Below are 10,296 nucleotides of genomic sequence, written 5' to 3'. Positions count from 1 at the left end.
CCACCACTCTGAGCGTCTCACCTATCAGGGGGTGTCGGCGTAGGGCAACTGTGTCCTCAGCTGGGGACCATGCCGCCGCACTTAACATTATAGGGGACTGTGCGTCCTCCAAGGTCACCCATCCCTTAAAACAGGCATGTCTACACCAGTCGACTAAGCGGAGGTTTGTTCTTAAGTTGAATTTGTATGTAAGACGGAACAGGTACATTATTTTAATAAATGCAATTAGGACAGATGTTTCTCTAAACATATTATTAGGTAGCATGATGTCAGTTACTGTATAAAATCCTTACTGTGAGTTAATCACAAACAAAGCAAAAAAGCCTAGACATGACTGTGGCGTGTAAGAGCCTTTCTTTGTTTACCAATGCCACACTCACCTTTAACCCTCCCCTCCGCCACTATACCGCCTCAGGAACTTTATCAATCTTGCAAACAACCAAACATTAACCTTTTACATTACTGTTAGGCTTGGGGACCCCATACCATAGATGGCTCTCCATACACCATCACTTTTAACAAAACACGTGCCCGAACATACTGCTACCGGAGGACCTCACACCGCCAACACACAAAGCAACCCAAAACTCTACACCAAAAAGGGTGGGAGGGTGGGGATCTCATTTCCCTTCTTGTCCCAATTGTGTCATCCCCCTTTCCAACTCCCTCCTTTATAGCCTAATTAAAACACACCCATTGTTTTCTTTTTTTCCTCCTATCCCCATTCATCTTCACCTGCCATACCCCTTAATGCTATCACACCACCTCTTGGCCTCCCCCCCCAGTCATGTTGGCCCCAACCTAGCTCTCCTCTCGCTGGCTTAGGGGCCTCTCTTTCATTTACTTCTGGAGCAAGCTGTGCTTTGATATTGAAAAAGAAACAACTGCAGAGTTTGTCTCGGTCATTAAAGAGTAACAAGATGTTACAGATCAGCTCAGCTCTTAAGATCACCCACAACCTCAACTGTGTTTAGCAAAGGATTTCTTCTGCAAGTCATGCAAAGCACCGCCTTCCCCACATCAAGCCTCTGTCCTGCACACGAACAAGCAGGGAAGCTCAGTTCGTATCTAGGAGTCGACCGTATGTCGGATGTCCTTACCTGTAACTACCTGTATATTACTTACAATGATTATGGAAGCTACCACTTTTACCACAATGATTATGGAAGCTACCACTAAATACATTTTCAGTGATGCATGGGCTGAGACTTATTAGCCACTTTATTAGGTAAACCCTTCAAGTACCACTGCAGAGACAATTAGAAATAGTGAAAAATTTAAATTTTTCTGATTTATTTAAAAATAAAATTTCAATTAAATTTACTCCTGAGGGTTATGAAAGCTTGTTAATTTTTTTTTTATTTTTACTATTTTATTTTTTCACATATATAAAAAAAACAATAGAATAAATTAAAATAAAAAATGCAAAAACTAAAAAAAAAACAACACAAAGAAAATGTAATAAAATATACAAAGTCAACTAAAAAAAATAAAAGCCTCTATATATTGCAAAAATAAAAACTAAATTGGTTATTTTGCAGCAAAATTGTTACTTGAAATCAATCTGCATATTCCTAATCTTGATAGCTGAACTTTGTTCCTTTTTCGGACCTACACCTAGCAGGTGGGAAATTGACCACAAAGAAAGATTTAAATTACTATTCTGTTGAATGATTTGTCTTTACTGACAAAAAAGTTTTTCTTAAAAATTGCTTATTTATGTTTGTATAGTGACAAGCTGTAGTTTAGGGATCACCATAGCAACCTTAGCAGTTGCTATGGGACTTGGAGCCAAGAAGGGTCCCATAGAGACCTAACACATTGATAAAAATACGTTCACAAATATTTTATCCCTTTGGTCCTTCCCTTTTATTGTTGATATGTTTTGTTATGAACTGGTGGGGTAAATCACAGACTGTTTCTTGTATTTTATTACAACTTTCTTGTCCCTTTACTGTTTCAGTATGGAGGCGACGTTAAAAAATCTACATTGGCGACTAAGATTTGAAAACCATGGCAGACTGTAGCTGCATGGACAAGGACGTGTAGTTCAGGAAATGGCGTGGTAAGGGGTGGGATTGTAAACCCCCATAGGGTTATTTTTTAAATCCATCTGGGGGCCCATACAAAACGTTACTATAGGCCCATGGCATTTAACTATACTCGAATGAATATGTGTTCTGAAGTAGAATACAGGGAACTATTTACAGTTCTTGTTCCTGATGTTATTCACAGGTCAATGTCTTAACCATATACAGCACATATGCTAGCGACATATTTGTGTGCAAGCAGAATGACAGCTATCCAAGCAAAATAATAATAAAAATGTTCTATGCTTAGAGTGTCCCTGAGAAAACCCTGGACCCAGGACAACAGCAGTTGATCAAGCTGTAACAGTTTTATGTTTAGGTTTTTATGTATACATATAAAGCTTTGCAAAGTGTTTTGATGAAAGAAAACCTCTGTAAGATATTACATACTGTTCTGTGTGAAAATGGCTATACAAGTGCTGATTCAACTTAGCTCTGCATATGTTTAACTTAAATGCAAATTATGTGAAGCCAAATGCTTTCACCATTCCTTTTTTTCTTTTCTGTGGTCAAAGGTTATTAAAACTTGGATATAAACAGATAAAATACATTTTAACGAATGCGCAGGCGATGACCTACGAGATACCAGAACTGTGTAGCATAACTGCATGCAGATTCCTCTCTTCCATTTAGGCACTGGATGTTTAATAACATAAATGCTGTAAATGTAAAACACACAAAACACACTACAGCAGCATATAGATCAAATCGTAAGTCAAAATACCTGACATGCCAACATAGGATGCAAGTGTAACATCAAGGAAACATCAAAGAAAATACATTAATCAAGGGCACTCTGCTAGAACTGGCTGCCATTTTACTGATATTGTCATGGTTCAACTTTATAGGAAACAACAAATAGAAGAATTCTGTATATGGAAAATAAAGATAACAACTTTTTAAAGAGAAATGCTAAAGACTTTGGGTAAAGGTAAATAGAAAATCATATACTACTGAGAAAAGATCAGATAAAGACCAGTCCTCCTTTTCGTTTTTTCATTCAACTATACAAAAATGCCCTTCTTCCAACCCCTAACACATTTTTACCCATCCTCTCTGAAGGATGAATATGTTAAAAGAAACCCTGAAATATTTGTCTAGCAAAAAAAATGCTACCCAGAGTTAACCTGGGCAAGATAGGGACTGTAGGTTTGTCCTTAAGTTGAATTTGTATGTAAGTTGGAACAGGTACATTATTTTAATAAATTCAATTAGGACAGATGTTTGTCTCAACATATTATTAGGCAGTCTGGTGCCAGTTACTGTATACAATCCTCACTGTGAGCTAATCATGGCTAATATGGCGCCTAGACATTCATTAACTCCTGGAGTTATGTTTTGATATGCAAAAAGAAACAACTGCAGAGTTTGTCTTGGTAATTAAAGAGTTAAAAGAGCTTGCAGAAGAGCTCAGTCTTAGCAGTGTTTAGCAAAAGATTTCTTCTGCAAGTCATGCAAACTGCCCTTTCCCCCCTCCAAGCCTTCCTCCTGAACAAAAGTGGGGGCAAGGAAGCCCGTTCGTATCTAGGAGTCGTCCGTATGTCAGATGTCCTTAACCCTGGGACTACCTGTACAACTAAAAGGGCTTTTTTTGGATAGAAGCCTAGTTGGGTTTTACTTTTCTACATTCTGTCTGCACATCTTGGGGCAGTTCTCACATTTCAGTCTGATCAAAACTAATGACCATATTCACAGCCCATATCTTTGGTGCTGGTAAATTCTTTATCCCAAAGCACAATGTAATCCTTTATATGATCCAAGCTGTGGACTAAGAATAATGGTGCATATAGCATATACCAGATAAAAAGAAGAAGGTTCTGGGCAAACTGGCCATTATTCTTTACAACCAGACCCTGTTGATAAATCAGCATATGCTCAAGACTGGAAAAAGAACAATCAATACAAGAATAGCTACTCATCCAACCTGGTAGGCTACAGATTAAATCCCTTCCTTATGTCATACCAAAAATACATATTTCACATTATTTTTGATAAGCCTAAAAGGAAACCTTTATTCAAAAAATGAAAATATATACAAACCATTTTCAGTCTATTTTATTGCATTTATTTTATTTGCTTACTGAATGAACTATGTGGACTGGTAAATCTTTGATATATTTCCTTCCACTTTCTATATAAAACTCAAATGGGCATGACATTTTTTTTCAATCCATTGCTGATTTATTGCCAGAACATGAGATGGTATTGCTTATGGTCTTCTCTTTCAATTGCAACACTTGCAGCATTTGTACAGTCTTTGTAACTGTCAACATTTGCACCTTTTTGCACCTTGAATACAAAGATCATATGTTCTAGTGCAAGCTTATGCCATCATTTGCTCCAAATATATATCAGTTGTGAATGAGTATAAACCTGTGCCTCCAGTGCCATGGCGTGTATACTGACCATGAAACTTTGCTCTCTGCTCAGATAATCACATTTTCATGGACATGAACCTGCTGCCTGACCTGCTTTTTGGAAACAGTGTTGAAAATGCAATCGGGGCAGCTTTTTACAAGCCAGTGACACAATTTAGGAATTTAGTACAGTATGTATCAGCAATAAGAGAGAATCCTGAAGAGCTCTATGTAACAGACATTCTCAGGCTGGGTTCTGTCCTGTGGAGCCCCAGGGTTGCTGCAGAGGTTCCCAGAGCTTCCGACTTTCCCCCCCATTTTTTTGGTGACAGCAATGTTTTTGGTACAAAGCTATTTGGCAGAGCAAGAAGCAAGATACTGTTTATCTTTTTAGCTTTCTGCAAGGGTGGCATTCTTTACACTGACTATCATAAAAGGGACATTTTCCCACCTACTCCAAGGAATTAGTTTCACCAATGGTTCAGAGACCCGAAAATTATTTTAAAGTGCTCCTCTAGACTTAAAATGTTGACATGGCTGCTATTGAATAATAATCTTTCTGTCTGCATTTTATGAGGCAATCTTGAATGTCTTGTACAGATAGAATATGGGAGTATTCAGTAATACTATGAAAGCCTTGACAGGTGTATATGGGTACAGTGCAGAAGTCTTTCCAGTCATATACCTTTTACAGGTCTTTACAGGTACAGGTATTTATTATAATGTTTAATACAATGTTCAATACAAATCCATTCTTAAAAATGTGAAGGTGACCCTGAGCCAATGCCTCAGCAGAGCAGTTAAAAAACCTGTTGGTTGCCCTGCACCTTTTAATACACAAAATGGCAAACAAATAAATATAGACATAGTACATAATACCTACATAGAACATTAAATGTAACCACAACTGGTAATAAAATACAGAAGAAAACTGCATTGTGCTTGAACAGGAATGATTGTATTCATCAATACACATGAAGTATGTGCTTTGTAACCAGGCAGCGAAGGAGTTAAGATTAATCCAATGAGCGGTCGGTCTTGAAGAGCTGCATTGAGAATTCACTGTGCAGCCATGAACAATGGATTTCTCCTAACAAGCTCTGTGCTTAACCCTAGCATTTCCAGACAGCCAGGCACAAAGAGCTCTATTCTTCCTTCTTTCTTCTCTATTCTTCTGCAGCAATTTGCCTACCAACAAATTAAATTTGTTTAGGTTTATATTTTGCAAGGATGACTACACTAATTGCAAATTTTAGTGTATATATGATTTTCTGGTGGACAAAAAGCGTGCAATGTAGTTTACACATCTCAGGACAACGCTATGGTCATGGCAATCTATTCTAACAATCAAGGCACCTATGGACATGCAATGATAATTGTACAGTTATGTAAATTTCAGGTCTGTGGTATCTGCAGGTATGTCTACATTACTGATCTCTGATGAGCTAAACAGCTTTTTTATTTTGTTTTGCATGAGATTATATGTCCAGCAAAGGTATTTACTTGTACCTTTTTCCAATACCTTTAGTTATATAAATATGCAAGTCCCTCTAGCTCTTAGCAAACCTATACCCTGGTATATGACCCATTCCAATAAGTACAAACCATTTTGCTCCTCCACCGTTCTGACTGTAATTAGTAAGCCAATAAACTTTTCTTCAGGGCTACTCTTAAGCTGTTTACAGATATTCAATTGTAGTTGCTGAAAACAATTGTTAGTGATAGTTTCCAGCAACACTAGAAAGGATGGAGTGCTGCACAGACAGTAGTGTTTCTTCTTTGTAGAGCGGAGGATGGGTGTTGGGGGGCGGGGAGGGGGGGTTAGTCATTTAGTGATCTGGTTGGGGCAAGTCCCTAAACAACACCGGGGACATTTGTATATGTGTTACATTTTACACAACATGATCACAAGCATTTGTCTTGGATAATAAACAAATAACATTTGTACACTGCTGAACACTCAGGTAAGATTAAAAGGGATGAAGTTCAGGTTTACCACAGCAATGGGTCTGGGACAAATCCTGCAAGTTCAAAATTTGCAGTCCTGGTGATTTCAGGTTCGGTGTGAAAACAAATTATTTCTGCATTCTACCCGTATGGTATTTTTATTGATTTATTTGCATTGGTATGTACTTGCAGCCCTTTTGTCTAGTATTCACAGCCCATGTTTACTTCAGTATCATTCACAGCCTAACTCCTGTTCAGCAAATTTCAAAGAGGATTCACCAAACCCTTGGTGAACTGAACCCAGGCACTGGCAGATTCATCTATCCCTAACGTGTAGTCAGAAAGATAGAGAAATAATGAGAAGTATAGACATAAGCAGAAGTGTTTTTATCTACTATAGTGGGTCACACTGGAGAGCTTAACAACATAAAAGCTTTTAAAAAAACTTAGTGGTAGGAGATGAAAGCTTTTGTGACAATATACCTAAAAGTGAGAACAATTGCTAACAAATAATCAGTTTTATGTTAGAAAGTGTTTTACAATATTGCATGCTGTTAAAACACATGATTGATGTCAGAGGGCATTGTGGAAATTCTGAATTAAAAGTCACAGCAGCAACTCCAGGAAGTACTACACAATCATCAAATAAAAATCTATGGGGTCGGTTCACTGAGCTGCATCAATAGTTAACATTCATGAAGCTTATCATAGATTTAAAAATTTCTTACTGTTAAAAGTCTTTTTTTTCCCTTGAACTGATCGTGTAATTATTATTTATAATTGACACCTAAAATTGCTCCATAGACATCTCAAGACCTGGATCAAGAGAATGTAGGTAGATATAGTGGAAGGTCTGCATGACTGGGGGGACAGACAATAAAGGTAATAGGGTAGGGGTATGGAGAGATTAGGTATAGGGGAGTGGTAAGCTGATATAATTGTAGGGTGGGGTTTAAGTATTATAAGGCTAAGGAACAATAGGGGGTGGTCAATTGTTTGAGGGACAGAGTACAGAGTAAGGGAAAGTTTTTCCCACCCGCCTGCTCGATTGCTTTGTGGGAGATTGGTTTGTGTTTCCGGTGAGTTCTTTGAGGGAAGTTGGTCCTTGGTAGTAGTATTAGTGGGTAGGAGATCAATCTTTGGTGTGCAATCTCATGAATGTTGTGGTAGAAAGATATGGTTGGAATGGTGTTGGGGTGGGGCTGCAAGTATTTGTAGTTATTTGTGATATTGTATTGAGATCATAAATATCATGGTGTAGCAGATCCCCCTGGGTTTGTAAGAGAGGCCTTTGAGGACTGGCAACCAAAAAGTTAAGGGAAAGGGTCTCAGGGTATTGTTAGGGAATACTATGTCAATGTTGTGTGTTATTATTGTTATGTTATTAAAGTTCTTATTGGTATTTGTTAATAATATTTGAAGAAAATTTTAATTTTGTAACAAAAGGCCTCTGGGCCATTTAACCTGTATTGGTGTTGTATAGCTACTATGTTGAGCTTTTTCCTGTAAAAACAGCTAAAAAAAGAAAAAAAAACAAAAACAGATATAACTGCACATGTGTAGAGATGCTCAATGAGATGCAGAAAATGTGACTTTTCTATGCCAGTAGCATGCAAATTGCACTGACTTGAAAATGGGCCTGCTACAGAGTTTGATTGGCCAAGTTTCATGTCAGTGCTATTTGAAAACATAATTAAACATAAACTTCTTGTAAAATGAGAATCTCCTTGTCACACTTAAAATCACATGGGTTCCCCACAATCTTGCACTAGCCCCACAGAGTTTTAAGAATAGTGATTTTATTTAAACATTTTTAACATTATGTAAAAGGGTGGCTATCCCTTACACATTATTTTAAACTTTTTTCACAATGGTCCCTGTCCTTCTGTCTTCACCATTATGTCACCAATCCCAAGAGGCTGCAGGCTCCTCTTCCAATATCTAATGTAAAAAAACAATGTAAAGAATATAAACAGCTCCTGCATAATAATTCAAATGAACTTTTTAAATAATACTAGGCTACATCCCAGAATTCAAGTTAGAACAAAAACAAAACAACATATTCGGGACTTTCAAGGCACCTAGGAAAATATCAAAAACACCAAAATATTCAAATAAAACACTTTAAGTAGTCATAACAACAATACAATTAGTACAAACATTTAACAACTGAAATAGGATTTATTCAATTTGCTGTTAAGTGCTGCAAAAATACAGAGGCAATAGCCAGATCAATCCACTAAGTGGTTTAGAGATGAAGGGGAATTGATGATTTATATCTGGCTGTACAACTAAAATTTGGTTATTGAAAATGTATTCCTGGCGCTTTTCTGTTGATGGCTCCTCTCAGCTGTCATCCCCTGAATTGTTGTGCTGTGGCTTTCTATGAAATGGGAGAAAAGTAAAGAAATAAAATATATTTTAATTGATTTAGATCAATTACCTAGTTACCTGTAAATTTTGCCCCAGCATACTCCTGATGAAGCAGACTAAGGAAGCCCGTGAAACGCGTAGAGTATAACTTCGCTTAGGGGATGTAATCATGTTATCAATAAGAAATTTATCCCATGATTTTAAATAACTGTTATACATCTGTATTAATTGTATGGCTGTTGTGAATAATTAAAGGGTATCAATGCTTTGTTTTAATATTTTGGTGTTTTTGATGTTTACTTAGGTGCCTTTTTGTTCTAATGTAAAAAAGCAAAAACAAAACAAGCGCTCAATCTCACAAATGCGCAGTGAGATCGGCGCTCATTTTCTTTTTTATTTGGAGGAAAACTCATCCGATCAAATGCCTCTGCAGTGCGAGATTGGAAGATATCAGAAAGAACCTTGAAATAGGAAGAAAGAAAATGGCGGCATATGATGGAATGGGGAATATTTTATTGATTTTCACTAGGTGTGTACAAGGATCGTACTTAAAAAAGTTATGTTTTAAAAACTATTTATCCGTACTAATGTTGCCAATAAGGAAATGCTCTCTGGTAATTTCTTCAATTATCTTGGGTTACATACAACAGCAGCAACCCAAACTAATTTATTCCAACTTGGGCCTTATTTCGCATGGTATATAATTTATTTCAGTAAAAATCATTGTATATCCTTCAATTCCCTCAATACACTGTATTAATCATTGTCCACTACAAATCTAATATGAGGAATGAAATGACAGTATGGGATTCCTAACCACAGAAATACCCCTAAACTAAAAATTGTATTTCTTATGAACAACAGCCGTTTTCCACAGTATTTATAATTTGCAATTGTATATATTTTGATTTTTTTTTATAAATGGCATATTGTTTCCCTATTCTATTATGCTAACAGTTAAAGTAACTATTACTATGGACTGCCTATGTGTAAATATACAGTATATATATTTTAAACAAGCCTCCATTCTGCTTCCTCCACCCAATAGTAAATTAGCAGTCTTCCAAAAAATTAGCAGAACTCAGCTTTTGTTGGTGGGGGTGAACTGTGAATATCCCATGCACAGCATCTAAGCGCATGTGTTGTACAGTGTACATGAAGACAAATAAAATAACAAAATGCCAGGAAATACTGTAATATCATTATTATTATCATTAATATTAATAATAATAATAATAATAATATTAATAATAATAGTAAAAATAATAATAATAATAATAAACAGGACTCATATAGTGCCAACATAGTACGCAGCACTGTACATTAAATAGGGGTTGCAAATGACAGAAAGATACAGACAGTGACACAGGAGGAGGAGAGGACCCTTCCCAGAGAAGCTTACAATCCTACAAAAAAACTCTGCCTCCCAATGATTTTTTGTTGCAGGATTTTAGGTATGCTTTGTAAACACAGAGCCCCTGATTCATCAAGCAGAATCGGATTATCGGTCGCGCATTCGTATTCGCGAT

This window comes from Pyxicephalus adspersus, chromosome 3, assembly GCF_032062135.1.
Source record: "Pyxicephalus adspersus chromosome 3, UCB_Pads_2.0, whole genome shotgun sequence".
NCBI classification, from domain to species: domain Eukaryota; kingdom Metazoa; phylum Chordata; class Amphibia; order Anura; family Pyxicephalidae; genus Pyxicephalus; species Pyxicephalus adspersus.
This window is presented reverse-complemented; position numbering follows the sequence as displayed.